The following is a 19,018-nucleotide window of genomic DNA, read 5'->3' on the forward strand; positions in this document are numbered from 1 at the left end:
ACAGTAAAATGTCACGCGTGTCTTATAATATAAGTCATAACTCACGTGTGAATTATAACTATACCTCACTGTTGAGTTACATTTACATTTATTTGCAATTAATGCAGTTGTTGGATAACACTTTGTATGCTACTCATGTGTTGTGTAATATGTTCTATAAGTCACTGAAGATAATTATACCTCTCGGCTTACGGCCTCGAGATCTTAACTTTTTCTCGCGTGACTTATAGCTGACATAACACACTCGTACCATTAATAACTATTCAATTTGTGTATAAAGTACTTTTATTACAAGTGAAGTTACAACACTCGCTACACTCATATACGTCTTTGTTTATGTTCTTTATTTTTGCTTTAAAATGCATGAATTAAGGATGAACTGGAGTAACAATCTCAGCAAAAAGTTGCGGAATTCTTATAATGCTATGAAACGTTTATTACGAGGAATCAATATTTGCAAAAAAAGTTTTTAATTTTTGGAAACGAATTGTAAGTTGCAAGTAAATTTTGTGTTTATTTTCTTGATATTTAGATTTTCGTATCCCACCTCCACCCGGCGGCACGGCAATTTTGCCGGAGTACATACACCATTACGGATATTACTATCGAGTAATAGTGCAGTGCTTATCAACATAATTACCGGCGTCTCGCCTCCGCATTTTGACTTTGTTGTGTATTATGTTCTGTGTCAATGTTAAGGAACTTCCGCACGATGTGACATGAGTATAATTATATACCTTTTTGAATTTCAACTACCAATGTGTTATCTAGATCCAGATTTTTTTAATTTTTAAAAAGAGATTGCGGTACTATTCCCGTTGCTGAAATTACAAGTGGTAAAATCGAAATTTTTTCTAAACACCAAAGATTTCTCATAATTTTAGATAATTACTTACATGTGATTTTACAATCTTTTGACTAAGACTGTACGTAAAAGTAAACAGAAGTACACTGAATTCAATTTTCATTGCATTTTTGTTAAAGTTCTTAACGTAACTGTAGTAAAACGTGAGATATGAGTGTAATATTGCGTACTGACGTCAATTATATGTATTTTGTTCACTTTTTATTGAAATTAAAACAGGTACATAACCTCAAAAACCGTGTTTTTCCACATATAATTAGCGATTACATGGAAAATCCTCGATCAACTTTTTTTGTAAATTCATTAGAAAATTCTACGATATCGATACTTATGTGTGAAAAATTTAAGAAAAATTGGCCATTTTGAAATATGTTTTTTTATCAATTTATATACGAGCATTCATCGATTTCTCATAAAAACACGTGTAAAATATCCCAAAACTTCAAATTCCTCGATCAATTTTTTTTTAAATTTGGCACAGTACTTTATAATGGATAGAAGGACTATTGTACCAATTTTGAGCAACTTTCGCGATTTTTCAATGTTACTCCAGTTCATCCTTAAATAAGTACCGTATTTTTTTGCTTGAAAATTTATTTTATAAAATAATTTGTATGATATCTAACAAAAAGCTGTAACAAAAAAAAATGTTAAGACAATAGCTATTTTTTTGACATTTTAATTTTTTTTTACTTGTATATCCTCAAAAGAAAATATTATCACCATTAGGATATTTTCGATGTCACTTTTGTGTCTTAAATACAGTTGGCGTTGAAAACCCACACAAATTTGGGATGTGCCTCTAGCTTCGCAACGTTAGACAAACTAGTAGACAAATTTACACTACCGCCAGCAGTGCTACCTAACGACGATGCTAGTCTCATTCATGTTATAAAGCTTGCGGCACATTCAACTACGTCACCAACGCCTACTGCGATGAGACAATCATTTATAATGACCCCGTATATCTCAGCAACTAATTTTTTGAGACGTTTTATAATTTGCAATGCGCTACAATATCTACATAAAAATACACTTAGGTTCCGTGAATAATGTAAGGTAACATTCCTTGTAAGTGAACGACTATATCCTTGCTAGTTTATAACGAATCATAAGAAACATTTGTTCTCCACAATTTTTAAATAACCCAGAAACACAAGATGGGTTTTGTTACTTTTTTAAACAATACTTTTCCGGTAAGAATTAATAAGAATTACTCCCATGTCCCTTCCCAAGAACTGAGGGCCCACATAATTATCTACTTTTGCCAAAAACATTCCAAGGTTCTTTACTTTTTATCTACATAGTTGGAAAATGTTTTAATTAATGCCGTTATTATCACTAGTACTATCGTTATGTCTACTAATTGTAAGAGATTGTATCTGCTAACAAAGTTTTCCTCTACCAACTTCACATTACAGAAAAATTTTACTTAGAGATTATTTTGTCCCTTAAATGTTCTCCTGTTATTTAAGGCAGTGTTAAAAGAAATTCTTTTACGGCAGTTTAATGGGCGATATCAGTACTGTGGCCAATTTATTTTAAAAAATAGCAGAGCGAGACCATAAACCTTAATTTTATAGTAATCTGTAAATGACGGCAATAAATTAAAACTTGTGGGCTCGTGTCTCACAATCAGTATAAATATAAAAAAAATGAACCGGGTCTTACGAACAAATTTCCACACGACATCGCCAAGCAAACAATTTATTAGTGTCGTTGAAATTATTGTTAATGGTGCCTTAACAAAATTATAAAGTGTACCCCTTAATTTTTTAAGGAGTGGAAAAATAAAATACTCGTATCTGCACAAAGGAATAGAACTCTTTACAGTTCAGTTGTTTATGAGTTTCAGACATGATCAACTAAATCATAAAGTGGTCCTTTTAAATATTGATTTCTTCACATGATCTTGTACATAAAATGTGGATTACTGAAAAGGCAAATGCGTGTCAAGCTCAGACCATTTACTTGTTCTTCCACACCTGGGAGCGATTTTATTGTATAGTGCTTATTAAACAAATATAATTTGGACGAGTTTTCTGGGTATGATGTTTTATTAAGGACCTCGGTGGCAACAGAATATTTCAATTTCGCCGCAAAAGCTTGTCCCTCAGAGCTTAATATTTGAAGCTCGCCAAGTCGTTCCGGTTTGTTGGCTACTCTAGAGACGCTTGTTTCTTCAGTTTTGAGTCGTTGGCAATTCTGAAATGCTTCAGCCGTGGTGTCGATGAATGGCTGCTTATGCAGCTCCTTAAAATACTCGACGAATCGTTTCATCTAGACTTTCTTTCTTCGCTGTCCGTGATTAATCTCCACGATCTCGACATGCAAGGGAATAGAAAAATATACAACGACTTTTCCTCCGCTCTGTCATTGATTAATTTCATAATTACCAACTCCAGAACTCGTCCGTGTAAATAATGACTTAATTAGGAAAATACGGCTTTAGATTCGGCCCTAATATTCAGATACCGACAAATCTTACGTGTAAACAACTTATAATTCACGGTTATGAATATTCAAAACCTACCTACGTCGAGATCCGGAATGCGTGAGGAATGTCATAAAGATTTATAGAATTTCCGGAGGCGTTGTGTAGACTAAAGTCGGCGGTTTTATTGCCGATTTTAATAACATCAATAATCATCATAATTAAAGTTCGCTTAGTGTTAAACAAGAATGGCACGAGGTAGTCCTTTGCGGACTGTGTCGGGGGTTGGGGAAAATGGAGTGAGTGACGTATCGCGTGGTGCCATAAGTCAAAAATATAATGATTCGAACAAGCACATTTGAAAACGTCAGGGTTGCAAACAAAGTCAAGGATTACAATCGACACAACAAAATTGAAAAAGGATAAATGGAACGAAGAGTCGTGACAAAATTGCTCGTGCACATCAAATACAGTCAATCCAACCCGACAGCAACAGCAAAGAATGTTAAACTGATTCAATTTAAGAGTAAAAAATGTCAACTATTTTGTTACTTCAGTTAAAAATTTAAAATAACGATGAATTAAATTGTGATAGATAGATGTGATAGATAGATATTTTTTTTTTGCTTTCCATGCTCTTTGGACTCTACAAGTGCAGTTCAATAAAATGTGTTCTTAACTCCTATACGAGTATAAAGTGGTTCACAATCGACTCTTCAACCCCAATTTCGACGCCAAATTAAAAAAAAACACCCGTTATAAGTTGTTTTAGAAATTTGAGAAGCTTCTAAATGTTTCGTTAAATGTTTAAATGTTCAAAATGTCGTCCCCAGCTTCTTTCGCAAGCTTGAATTCGTGCCCAAAGCAATCTCTTCAAACGCATTAACATTCCTGGAGTGATAGATCTCCACATAAGTATATCAAAATTTATGAAACAGCAAAGCCAACTATGTTTTATGTTTTCTGGTTTGCAAATGTATTGTGGGTTGCATTTTAAATTCCTCGGGCTCTTTATCACTCGTGAAATACCCTGTATAAAATTTTTTACACAGATTGTGTATATCGAAAAGATTATCTTGTCACCTTTTTAACCAACCATAATTTTTCAAGACTTTTTTATAATGTATAGTCGTGAACAAATAAAACTGGGACAAAAATGACAATCACATAAATTCAAAATTTAGAAATCTCCATCGTTTAATTGAGTACGGCTTTATCACAAATAAATTAACTTTGGTATGACATATTATATACACACTGACAAATATATTGACAATTCAATAGTCTGATTTACATAGATTAAATTTCAAGTGTCCCAGTTTTATTTGTCCATCGACCGTACATAAAACACAAAAGACGGGTATGATTCTCATATATGGAGAATGTAAAAAAAATGGTGCGCAAGCTGCATTTATTTCCAGACGGCGATTTCCTAATAGGCAACATCCATGTTTGTTGTAAAAACTTTTGTTCATAACCTCAATAACGAGAAAGTGTGATGATTAATCTTATTCATCAAGCTACTTGGATTGCTAACTTATTTCGAATTAAACAAATTATCAAGTTCTAGGGGTTTCTTGTATTTTGGGTTGCATATAACGAAATTTTCATCGGACGTCTCTCGTGAATAACATTGCATAATAACATTTTCTGTTCCAAGATGACATATTTTTGTTGCAGTCATGTTTTGTGTTTACTTAACGCCTAGGAAATTAATTGGATGGAAACTTTTAATTTCTTTGAGGGCTCCACACTGACCATTTTCTTAATCTCGTTGGCGAGTTTGATGGCTCCGGCTGTGCCATATCATTTGAGTTACCGGACGCTGTTAAAGCTCACTGAATGTTTTACGAGAGAAGATGTTCGTGCCTTGTAAATGTATATTACCTCTTGATTATGTTTAGATTGCGAGAGAAAAGTCTGAAGAAACGACCTATAAAAAACGCTCAACACACGGTTCCCCCATTAAACATGCATAGCCTCCATTGCGTGTTTTGAAACTTCGTTTAGTAGCCATGTTTATATAGAATTGCAGTTAACAACAGAAGGAACAATTTCATGCATATTGAGTCCAAATTGTAGAACGTAGCTCGGCTTGCGCTTCGAATTTGTCCTCATTAAAAAGCGAGACTAATTCCGCCTCAAACGACGTAATTAACAATTTATTTTTTCTCTAAAGAGATTAGTAAATGTGGTCGTAAACTTTGCGAATTTGTATCGACTTGGGCTCTCTCTTCTGCTGACTCGAGTTTTCTAATCATTCGCAGTTAATTACTTTTTTTGACAAACGTAGACATTAATTTGAAGCGCAGACCCAATCATAAAATTTTACGAGAATCTCCATGAATAAAAAAATCCAATCAAAAAGCAAGAGATACCACCGCAATCAATATCAGTTTCCGAAGCGACATTAAAAAATAATACAACCGACGAAGGCTGGACTGTCCTACCCTGTTTGCGGTCTTAATTTTTTATGTCTCCAGGTGGTCGAGTTGCTGAGAGGGTTTTCCTTTTAATACATCGTGGTTTCATGTGAACAACTCAAGACATTTTTTACCATCTACCCTCAAATAAAAATGTAACCACTAAGTACATCTTTTACCCATTCTGCTCGGTAGCTATCGAGCCATCCTTGCGCAGTTCGCATGGTAGGGTGGATGGGATTGGCTCTCTAGCCGCGTTCATTACATTACTAAAGGATCAGTCATCAAAAACTCTTTCCCCAAAGTGGGTAATAATATACTCGTAGATCCGAAAATTCAAAAAAGTTTTGAGGGGACAGAAGACATTAGAGGCTCCTTAAGGATAAGATTTTGAAACCTGTCTCTTCGTGAGTAAAGGACAACTTTTTGAAATTTTGCAGGAGAGACTGCTGCATTTCCATTTGCGTAATAAATTAACCTTGATCTGCGAACGTTTTTCCGAGATTGATAATCCGGCGAATCAATTGCGACCTCCCGGAGCTGGAGTTAAACATAGTTCGAGATTTCCGAGGGTTCTCGTCGCCGTTCTCCTTATATACTCCGGGCACGTTTCAGCAGTATACTTTCAGATACATCGTTTCCGCTGACTGAAGGCACTCAAGACATAGGTGAGGACGGCAGGTGGTATGTTGTAACTTATTTATGGATTATATGTTCTTTGATGGTAGCGCTGTGTAGCGACATCAAAGTTCTCTTGCCGAACTTCACAAAGAACAAAATGACGTCAAGTTTCACTTTACTATATCAATAATGCCTGTTGTGTTTGTCTCGAAAACGCGTTCGTTCGAACAGAGGGTGAGCTTTTCTGATTCTCCTTTAATTCGGGGTCCACATGTAGCGGTGGAAAATTGCACGTTGGAATTATTTAAAAGTCCACCTGGAATGCGGAGCTTTCGTTTTATAAGCTCGCAGGCACGATGAAGACTGGCAGCACTGTGGCAGCTGTAGGTGGATTTAGATAACAGGGCCCCTGTGTATAATATTCTATTTTTGTTCGAATAGGATTTTTGTGTGTTATGGCCAAGGCGTGCCCGGAATTTTACATTCACTTAATAAAGTGCAGCAATTGTCGTAATTCACACATGCTCAAATGCTGTACCAGTTTCACAGCTACTGGTTACCAAAAGGCTTCAGACCACAAATTTTCAGAGTGAGTTACAGATAATAGAACAAGAATAAACTTTTCAAGAATTATCTTCGAATTTAATAGTTATTTACATACGAGTACGGTAGGTGTATTTTACATCTATCTGAGCCAAGCTGGTAGTCCTAACAGGTTTCTAGTAGTAAATGGCGTTTACATATTTTTTTGTTTAGTTTTTTGCAGCATTCAAAAGAGTTGTTTAAACAGATAGAAAAACATATTCTTAACTATGCTACAAATATGTTAAAGATCAACACACTTGATGAAGCTAAATGAATGAATGAATAAATAATTTTTTATTGGTTATGATAAGACACTAGCTTGTTAAATAATTTTTGCAGAGGTACTTTATATTTCCAGGCGTGAGTTTTCATCCACCTTTTCTTTTTAAACGGTGCACTTTGAATATTATTATGCCCATTTCGAAGAGGGAGTCTTCGTCCCCAGAGTCGATAGCCGAGAGGAAAAGAGTAATTACTTCTGTTTATTATTCTCCAGCGAAAAATCCATTACGTTATTTTAACTCTCTTGAAATCCTCGTGATGTCTTTAAGTGATAGTAAATTAGAAAGGAATTATGTATTGTTCTGTCTTGCGTAAAAGTTTCCTCATTATTTGGAAAGTGAACTTTTCGATGTATTTTTTTAATAATGATGCGAAGGATGCACAACGTTATTTCACTTTTATGTTATTGCTTATTAATAAATGCATTATCGTTATTATCTTGTCCAGGAAGCATTGATTATGCAAGAGCTTCATTACCGTGAACAGTAAAAATAGTAGAAAAACGTAAATAACACAAAAGTAATGTATTTTCAGATGATTGATTCACAAGTTGGATCAATTTCAAACCATCAACATGTTTTAGTATTTTATGTTTACTAAACGTGTTCATAGAAAATTAAAAAAACTTGTGTTTAATTGTAAATATAGTTTCAAAAAAATATATAATTTCTAATTTGAAAATTTTGGGTGGAGCTTTTGCACCGTTGGCATTGTCGGTAAGTTGCGGTAACTCCGCTTTAGTCAGCCTTAAGAACAATCGTTCCATCTCGAAAAAGGAACTGCAGATAATTAAAATTCAAGACGAAATTTGACCTTAATTCGTAAGAGCTTCTGTGTAAATCTGTCCAACGGGAATTAGACGAGGGTAACTCGGTTTGGCGTTTCTGAGCTAATTGATGTTTGAATCTAAGTTCTGTGGATAATTCGTCAGGGATCCAGCGGATCAAACAATCATCTGTTCAGCATTTTATAATGAATTATTTCGAAAGCGTCAAATTAAAACCATGACGAAGATAACAATTTTGACTGTAATTTTATTAGAATTAATCTAATTTTCTGTAGGGAGACCTATTAGCTTTAACAACGACAAAATTGAAGATCAAGTTTTTGTATAAGAAAATCCAATTTAAATTGGTCTGCTTTTAATCGTTCCATAAATGAACACTACAAAGTGATGTTTTTTTAAATAGAGACAATGCAAATGATTTGATTGGAAAGAAACCTGAATATTTTAAAAGTAAGTTATCGCTATCGGAGAATAAGTTCGAAATGATTTTCATCTTGCAAGAGACAATAATTAAATCTTTTATTTAAATTTATACTTCAATTTCTTGTTGCAGTTCCTGAAAATTGTTAATTGGATTTCAAAACACAAAGTTCTTTAAATGACGGAACAAGATATTAGAATCACAAAGATGAAACCAAGCCTCATCAGAAAAAAATTAGTATCTTGCAGGTCATTGTTAAATAAATTGATGTTGTACTGATTGTAAAATTCGATCCCTAAAAAAAACAAAGAATATTTGTAAAGATCTAAATCTCAATTTTTCTTTGGATTTCATGAAAAAGAAAAGTCCTAATACTCGTATGAAGCAAAATTTAAATATTTTGGAGAAACAAGGAAAAAAATTAATCGTCAATTCAGATCTACTTATTTGTCGGCATCAACGACGCATGTCGTGTGGAAATTTTGTTGAATAATTTGGTTAACATTTTCTAAAACATTTCGTGCAGCTACTGTAGCACGCCAGTAGATTTGTTGGTGGTAGCTACCAGTTTTTGAAAAGCATCCAACCACTTTTCTTCAATGCTGTAATAAAACACGATATTTCAGTTACTTATTTTAGAAATTGATTTAACAATAAATGACAAATAATTGATATGCACGGCAGTATTTTAATTTAAATTAATTTAATTTAATATGAAATAGTATTTTTTAGCGATGATATTTTGCGACGTCCCTTTCCATGAGGGACCCTACAACCAATATGCACTTTCATAAAGGAGTGTGGACTCGTAGTCTCGTTAAACTGGTACAAAAGTTTGAAAAATAAAACAAATCAGAATAATGCGCCGTAAGAGCACAATGTCTACTAAATTGCACTCCGTTCGAAATTTACATGATGGAGCGTTTACACTAGAAGCCCATTTTCTTTTCAATTATGGCTCGATATAACTCGCTAACATTCAAGATGCACTTGAACAAAATCACTTGAAAACCTCGATTCATTTACGACATAATTACGGCAAAAATTCAACAAGAAAGATACAAGACCAAAGAGTAGATTAAAAATATTAAGAACTGCAACTGTTTAATCAACTAGTCATTTTCATCAAAGTAGTGAATGAAAGTATTATTTGATTCGACAGCTTTGCGGTAGAAAAATTACAAATGTCGAATATTTATGTGATGGTACAAATTATAAAATAATTAAGTAATGAAGATATTTAAAAAAAACTCAAGTTATTCGCTATACATTTTTTATCCTTTATGACAGAAGCAAAAGCCTAGGTATCAAAAAATTATCCTCAACATACTTATTAGAAATGTTGTACAAAGTGATAAAAAAAAAACAAATCAGAGCAGGCGTTGCAAATTATCGGTCCTGTCGTAGCGGAATTGTACACAAATAAGCGTTTAATGCATGGGCGTAGACAATTTGTGGTCTCAAACGGTATAATAAATCATACCTCATGAATTTTAGACGTTGGAATTATAATTGTGCATTTTATTATTATTATCTGATTATGGGGAAAATTTATAAAATAAAGAAGAGCAACATTTTATATTCCTAAGAATGCGTAATTTACCAAGTTTATTGTCAAACGCGACGCCATTGGTGAGCGGATTTTTTGATGCAATGTTAAAGAACGATGTGCTTTTGTTAACCTTGAAAACAACTTTTCGATTTCGGCAAAATTTACAAACGTTTACTGTAATTGTGAGCAACAGTTATCCCAGAATAAGTGTTAAATGAGTTTTACCATTTACCATACCATAAAAAACATAAGCCGTAAGATGACACTACCGCACACCTGTGCCGCTTAGCTTAATTTTTATGATCAGAAATAAGCAAAACGAGCTCACTACAGAGCATACTCGGCATAGGTTTTCGTTCCTGCCCGACTCCCTGACGTCTTATTATTATGAAATCAAGTACAGAAAACAACCAGGAATTTTCTCTTTGTAGCAAATTTCATTTGAAGGAAACCGATCGACAGGAGGAAATATATACTTCTAAAATGTCTTCTGTATCGCCTAAGTAACCGAGAAACTTCAAAAATTTGTTTCAATATCAAAAAACAAGCACATTTTATTTATACCCAGTGATTGACTAAAAACTGTTGATGCTGTATCTTGATTATTTCTTATACGGTTTGAATAAATGAAACAAACAATTAAATTAAACAAATGAAATAGTTCGAAAAAACTTCAACGTTGTCTGATTCGATATTTTTTTCTATTTTTGGGCAGGCGATTGTATAGGTTTTATTTGTTCTTACAGAAAATGTTCTTGTATATCCGTATATTAAAAAATAAATACAACATTTATTTTAATTAAAAAATTAGAAAAGTTTATTAACTCCTTAATTTCTTGACTTTTATTTAGTGTAGGTATGGGTGTAGTTAATTGTATTTTTATATTCGGAAAAAAAATCTGTAATATTGGATAAAAAAAATGTACAGTGCCATTGAAAAAAAAAAAATTGATGTTGATCTATCAAAAATGGGGGGCAAGAAAAAATATTAATTTATTTTTTAGTAACACGATATTGTTTCTTTTCGTCATAGATACACATTATGAAAAACAACTCATAACTCCCTTGGGATATTTCAAATTTGTTCGCCCTCCCCATTGTTTACAACAAACTCGTGAGAACGAAACTATAGCAACCATACATTCACGCAATCTTCCCTGCAAAATATTTTTAAGAAAGTTTTAACTTTTAAGTACAGACACTAAAAAATAAAATATTGTATGCACCACGGGAGATATTCATGATTTTCCCCTCGGTTGACTTATAAACCTCGGGCCAAAGGCCTTCGGTGTATAACCACATCAACCTTAGGGAAAAATCATGTTCATAAAGTCCTCGTCTAGAAATAGTCAATTTTGACTTAAATTGTAAATCATTTTACAACAGGACAGCAAACCGTCTTATAACTACCATAATAACCTCTAACTTTATTGCCCCTTTGTTGTGCAGTGCCGACTCAAGGAAGAGCAAACATCAGGTAAAGTAACAGCCCCTATTTATTTATGGAATTATTTATGGTAGTTATAAGACGATTTTCTCTCCTATTGTCAAATGATTTACTTATTTTAAGTCAAAATTGACTATTTTTCGACGAGGACTTTATCTCCATTAATGCATAAATATCTATTAGTCGATATTGTTTTCAAAATTATTTCATTTGATTAAGGCCCGTATTCACCAACGCCAGTTAAAGTTAACTGTAGGTTAAAATATACGAAAACATTCTTACAACAATAGGTAAAGTCCAATTTTTACCCTTTTGAGGTGACGTTACGATTTCCTTCCTCGCTTTCTCTTTATTGAAACGACAGAAACAGAAAAAACAAAAAAAAGGCACGTTTATTTATTGATGGTCACTTTGAGGTTATTTTATGCTCCTGTCAATTTGATAATTTTTAATTTCTTTCACTTATTACATTGATTACAAACATAACCTTTCGAAGCAGCTGTCAACAAATTTGACACATTTATAGTTATTTATGATCAATTCAAATTTGTTTCTGATCCTAGCTCAAACATACGTAAAGTTACTAGATAATGACGTCATCGCAAAAGGGTAAAAATTGGACTATAACTAAAGTAACGAAGCATCTTAACCTACAGTTAACGTTAACTGGCGTTGGTGAATACGGCCGTTAATCGGATAAAAAATAAGCGAGATATATAGTATCAAAGGTTTTTCGTCAATCACCGGGTATTTGTGTGCGCGTGTGTGCAGATACAGCAACTTTATCTCTGTTAAAATAATTTGTCGATGCATCCTCGCACATTAAGTGACACTTTTGGATTTTATATCTTACTGTTAGCTTTTTACTGTAGTTTAGACTACTTCAGTAGTAACGTGATGCACATTTTAAGCGCTACTCGTAGCCCTGAGTATCGGAGTGAATTTATAGGAGAAATTAAATTTTTTTCGGAATGTTTAAAAGTTCTGCTTCTTCCAATCTCCCAGTAAAAGACAAGAACCGTTCGTCTCGTAGAGATTGATTTAATAAAAGTCGAAGCTTCAGTAAAACAAGAGTGAAGCAGATAAAAACATAACCGTTCTCTTTGAACAAATCGACTGGAGCTATTTACAAGTAATTTGCGTCTAGCCGGAGTGCAGAGTGTTGCGAGCGGAGTACGCCGCCTCCGATAAATAGGAAACTAACGGGGTAATGAAGTAATTAAGAATCACGTAAGCAAATGGTGAAAGACGAGATAAAGCAGAGTGGGTGCAAATAAAGCGGGGCGCTAAGTAAATCTCCCGAAGTATTCGTGGAAGAAGTGCAATTAGCGTCGACGTTGGACGTGATCGGAATCGGGAGTCGGCGTTCGAAGCTCACCAAAACTTGGAACTCGTGACAGCAAACAACCACCAGTCTGTTTCCCAAAACCCAAGTAGTTGTGATTTAGGGTCGACCCGTAATGCCCTCACGGCTTTTTCCCGACCTTCGGGAGGAGACAGTCGGGATGTGGAGGAGACTGTTAAAACGGCGACAGTCCGCGCCTCGTAAATTACAACAAGCGAAACGGCTAACGATATCCGATCGGCGAGGTCAAGAAACGACACGAATAATAACGATGATAATTTCATCGACGAAGAATGATCATCCCCAAAATCAAACAGGTTCAGATTGAATTTTACATCGCTTAGACTCGGAGCAAAGCCGAAAGAAAATTACAACACAAAAATGTTGCAATATCAATCGCGAGCGCTGTTAAATCATTAGGCAATAGCTATTTTCAATACAAGTGAGGAAAGTTGTGCATTTAATCACGAATACGGAAGTTGGGCGTCTGAGCCGAAGGCGTAGCAATTTCAGGTTTTTTGTCAATTGAAATCTAAATAACAAGTTAAAAATTTAAATAAGTCAAAATTAAGACAAGCTTTAGTTATTCATATTCAGAAAGTATTTTAAAAACAGATTTAAAAAACTTTCAGTACAACATATTTGGCGCCCTCTATTAACAAACTCGCAAAACATTCACTTTGCTCACTAGTGAGAAAATAGTTTTTCCTCACTAGTGATTCAATTGCCATCTTCGCTCACTATTTTCAGTGAGCAAAAACCACTGAAATTTAATGATCATGGAAAAAAATATTTATTTGGTTTTTATATAAAGGATGTGATAAAATTAAGCAAAATACAGTTAAAAATATTTTTTGTTCAACACTGTCAGAATTTGAGAATTTTCTCCTGTGTGAACGGATTTTGATAAATTTGACAACTTGTCAAAACGAAACGTCAAGCTAATTTTAAAGATTTTTAGCGATTTGGAGCCTTTAAGGGGCTCGTCTAACAAAAAAACTTTGTATTCAACTCGTTCTTGTGTAATTTGGGCTTTTTTTGGCACTCGTGGACCTTTAAAACTCTCGTTTCACTCGAGTTTTAAACTGGTCCACTCATGCCAAAAAAAGCCAAAATTACACACGAACTCGTTAAATAAATAACTATTAAACAAACATCCCTTTTATAAAATTTATTTTATGAAAACTGCTTTAATGTCTATATTTACATTAACAAACGGTAAACATGAAAAGTTTACTGGACGCTTTTAGAGGGCGCTGACATAATAATTTTAGAATACCCAGGATAACTATTTGCGGCAAATTAACATAATGAATGAAAATTTGTTAGGAGCACTAATAAACGAGAAGAGACAATTCCGGTGATAATGCAAACACGTTTTGGACATTAACCTAACACGATTTTCGAATTGGTTTTATTTATATCACATACATTATCCCAATATGTCAGCCGACTACCTCCCCTGGCTATAATACCCACTAAAATTCAACTAACCGGCTTTGGTGGAGAGTCAAACTGCACTTTTGAAAATTATTCCAACGGTTAATTTTAAATTTAGAATTAATTAATGGTAGAAGAGGTGAATATTGATGCTCCGCCTCATAAAAGTGTCATCGTCTTGGAAGTAATTAAAAAATAATTTATAAAAGCGAGAACGACAAAATGAGAACCAGAACCCTATTTTGCACACAACAAACGTCCCCTTGTGTCTTCCTGTGGAATATTTGATGCTTCGAATGTAAACAGAACGTCGACGGCTCATCGGAGGTACACGGTTTGTAACTCCGGCTTCATCTGCATATGGTATGGCTTCTCCGTGTAAAACAGTTTATGCAGATATTACACATTTTCCGGTTTTATTTTAGACTGGAAACGAAATCGTCGCTAATGAAGTGACACACTCTCACATTACGAATACAAGTCTTGAACGATAACGAATTGTCACAAACGGAAACATTCTCTTATCTCCTCAACCCGGCTTTATAAAGACATATTAAAACTGGTGTTGGGGTTATCGACGTACACACACGAAATGCGCACATGAATGTTAGCAATGACTTGTAACTAATACAAAAGGTCTTATCTAGCTGATAAATCAAATCAAGCGTGAAACTGGAAATTGCCAGGGAACACAAATTCGCCTGCGTTAGGAATTTGGCCGAGATGCTCGTTCTGATAGCGAATTGTTTCTGATATGGTTTCAGTAATGCACTTAACCTGAAATTCTCCCGCAAGAAAAACGTTTCATGAGCAAAATTATTAGAGGCTCGTATCCACATAACATGTTTTATGTATAGTTATGGGGAAATATACCGATCTAAGGATGGATAATATTTTTCAAGTGAAAACTTCTCTAGGTGTATCACATAGATTTTATTCCCGGGCAGTGAATAATAATTAGTTTCATGCGACACGCTAAAATCGTTCGCATCACGCTAAAATAGTTCGCAGCAAGCTAAAATCTCGGAAGTCGAGTTTAGCAGAGTGAACGTGAAACAGCCAATTGAGTGTCATTTGTCACTTTTTTTTCTACAGATGCGGGTATACAAAAAATATCTTCCAAAATGGAGTATATAGAATTTGGAGAGCTTCAAGTCCAACAGTCTTGAGACTCATTGAGGGCTCCAAGTGTGCCAATACCAACAGATTTTTTCTTGACCACGTTTTGAATATCTTTCTGTATATTTTTCGCAAATCTGTAGCAGATAAATCTGAGTTTCAGCTACAACAAACATATCCGGCAGTTGTTTAAAGTTGTAACATGAGGAAGTATTAAGCCTGGCTCCTTTGTGGTAGTTATGGATCTTTACCTGAACAAGAGTGAGAGACCACACGGCTTCGTTAAATGCTAATGTGGCACAGTTACACAGGCCTCTTTGTTTTGTTAATACATTTTCGTGTTGTTTGCTGAGAGCGCCTTGGCGACTCCGCGGCCCTCCCTACATTATTCATCGGGGTCGTATTGACTTAATGATTTAAACAGTTGTTTGACCATTTGGCCGGCAGAGAGATGGCAATGAAGGTAAACCATCGAAGAAGATTAGGATTGCAAGTATCCTAGTTCATCGGATCCAAGTCCAACACAACTAATGAACTAAAACTCGAACAAAGCCGCAAACTAAACACAATACAGATCTGCTTATCCCCCAAGAAACATCCATTATCCTGGAATCAATGGACCACTAGATTAGTCCGAGGTGGCGTCTTAGAACTCAATGGAGCAATTACGGGACCGATTACAGTCCTACACTCCACACCACTGTCGAGCAAATTACTTGATACAACTGTCCTGAGAGCTGCTCGTTAAGATGGCATTGTTTCAGAGGTGAGGCGAACTTGCGGACGCTTGTATCGGCATTAGCATTTCACAAAGCTGGAGAGTTGGAGGAGGTCTCCTACAGGAGAAATCCATCGTCGCTTAAACAGGACAGACCAGGAAATTCCTGCTCACCAAGGAAATAAACAGTGCTTGACGACTGGAGATTAATTCTTTCCTTTGGGAGAGTGATTTGAAGCAAATTAAAAATAATTAAAATTAAATTCCGATAGAAAGAGAAATCAATTTTTTTATCGAGTGCGTGGGGTTGCGATGTGAAGTACTATTTTTTAAGGTTATGATCCCATTATTTTCGCTGTCTCGCGTTGAACCGGCTCGTTACTAAACAAAACGCAACTTATTAGCAAAGTTAAAAATTTAATTTCACAACCCGACGGCGGCCAATTACGTCCAATTATAAAAAAGCCGGCTTAATAACGGGAACAACTCACGAAACTTGATCCCCTCCAGGAGCTTTTAAACAATAGTCAGACAAATCGAATTGAAAACTTGGAAATTTAATTTGGCCGGGCAGATTCAAACATCAACATCAGGATCGAGGATATTTACCATGATAATAGCTTATAGTCAAAGTGCAGGAGATTGCCCAATAAACTTAATTTCCGATGCAAAACGGACCCGCCAAAATCCGGCTGAAAACCGTTAACGCTTGGAATCAGCCGCCAATTCAAATTTGTCATCGCAACCGTGATAAATTGGCCGTCGATCCATTCTGTTCCACTTCCAAGTGGCGCACGTTTCAATGAATGCCGAAAATTTTCGTAATTTTTTTGTCGAGATTTCCGGCGTTGGCCGTCGAAACAAAATTGAAATCGGCGGCCGGGACGCTAAAGGCTTCTATCGGATTCTGAAGGGTCCGTTTTACATCGGAAATTAAGTTTATTGAACAATTTCCTACGCTTTGACTATGGGCTATTATCATGATGTATCCTTTTACCGGAATTTCCAGTCGACGGCTAAGCTCTGACGTCACTAAGCTGTCGCTCCTTCAAAGCTTTTTCTCTTCCAACAGTCTCACTATTTACAAAAATGCAAACACTCAACAAAACAATGAATGTGCACTATCCCACCTCCACCCGGCGGCAATGAATTATTCTTATTATTACTATTGTTATGATAAAAAAATCAGTGTATTGTGACCCGACATTCTAGATGATTTTCCAAAGTTTAGTCTTTCTTCGTGGGACACGATAATTTTTACTTTTGCAACGGAAACCTTCCATTATGGAATTTTATTTTCGTCGTAAGTTTGGAACAATACCAGCAGGAATTTGCGGAAGACGCGTTTCACTACACATTATTTCAGATAACTGTAGATTGACATCAAATTATTTCGTGACACAGAAAATGTAGAACGAAGGCCTGGAAGTGTAAGACTACCCATATGTACTCCAGAAACTGTTCAGAGAGTTAGGTTACATAATATAAAATGCACCTAAACTTCACTTCCTCATTATCACAACAAATGGAGGTATCTTTACAAACCTGTTATACGACTACAATGTTGCACAAGAATTTGCATTCTTATCCTTATCGAGCAACTGCAGTTTAAGAGTCACTCTTAGCTGATCTGCCCCTATGTTTGTACATAGTTCTGAATTATATTTAAAAAAAAAAAATTTTCAGTGATGAGGCATGGTTTCATAGAACAGGATTTTCTCTAAATGTGAGAATTAGAAGTAGCGAAAAGCCTTAAGAATTTTTTGAAGCTCTTTAGATCCATATAAGGAGAAGTGCATGGAGAATATTTAGTAAAGATAATACATTTTTCTTATTCACAATTAGCTATATGCTAATTTCTACTTTAAGTTAACGTCAATATAATACGATATCAGGAAGAAATTTTAGGATACTTTTTAAATGAATTACACGATGATGAACTCCAGCAAGGTAATTCCCTGCAGATGGTGTAACCCTCCATTACACTCATCCAACTCTGATTAAGCTGGCCGCATTTTTTGATAATCGTCTCATAATTCGTAATACAGCGATTTATTTTCTTCCACAGTTTTGCAATTTGACACCGTGCGACTTCTATTTATGTTCGTACCTCAAAAACTGCAAATTTTTAGTTGCAGTTAATATAAAGGGCCTTCAAATAAACTTATATTTAGAGCAACCTATGGAAATTCAATTGTTTGCAACATTTTTCCAGCGTAGAAAATGACACAAGAAACGTCTGACATTTTAACGAAATAAAATTAGGTTAGAAAATATTTATAATTTTTGTAGTGCATTCTCCCTATTCCCCCTCCACGGAATGAACAATATGAGATTGGGAAAAAGCTTACTATGTAACCTGTATAACTCTGGAGAATAATTAATTACCTACAAAAATTACTTTTCACTGTTAACAGAATTAGAATGTTGCCTACGCCTACTCTAAATATATATTTATTTGAAGGCTCGATAGATGAACATAAACAACGCACAAGTGATAAGATTTAAAAAATAAAGAACAATCCAGAGATAACATATTTTTCAAATAATATTTGAATACTTATTTGTCAATGATTACAATTGTTTAATGTTTATAGTGAACTTTTTTTGGGGCTCCGATGATCTCCTGGGCGAGTAAAAAAGTTTCGAATGAGTGTTTTCAGGAAAATTGAAAAATCCGCGCATATTCGTAGATTTGCGATTTAAAATAATGAATCTATTTAAGTGGTGAGGCGCAAAGCTGCAAGAAAAACTCAATTCCGGTGAGAATCTCCCCCGGAGTGCCTCCCCCGGTAAATCGAGGGTGGCTTCCCCACGAACAATTAACGAGTCTCGTTGCTTGTTAGCAAAGCGCGGAACATCGTATAGGTAGCTTCATTTAGATTTGGAATTAAACGGAAGCGCACATGCAAATGTTTATAGTTTCCTAGATGTCTCGTCTAAGAAAGGTGGCAGTTGGAGGATCACTTCTCGCAGTGC

This window comes from Tenebrio molitor, chromosome 2 (assembly GCF_963966145.1).
Source record: "Tenebrio molitor chromosome 2, icTenMoli1.1, whole genome shotgun sequence".
Taxonomy (NCBI): domain Eukaryota; kingdom Metazoa; phylum Arthropoda; class Insecta; order Coleoptera; family Tenebrionidae; genus Tenebrio; species Tenebrio molitor.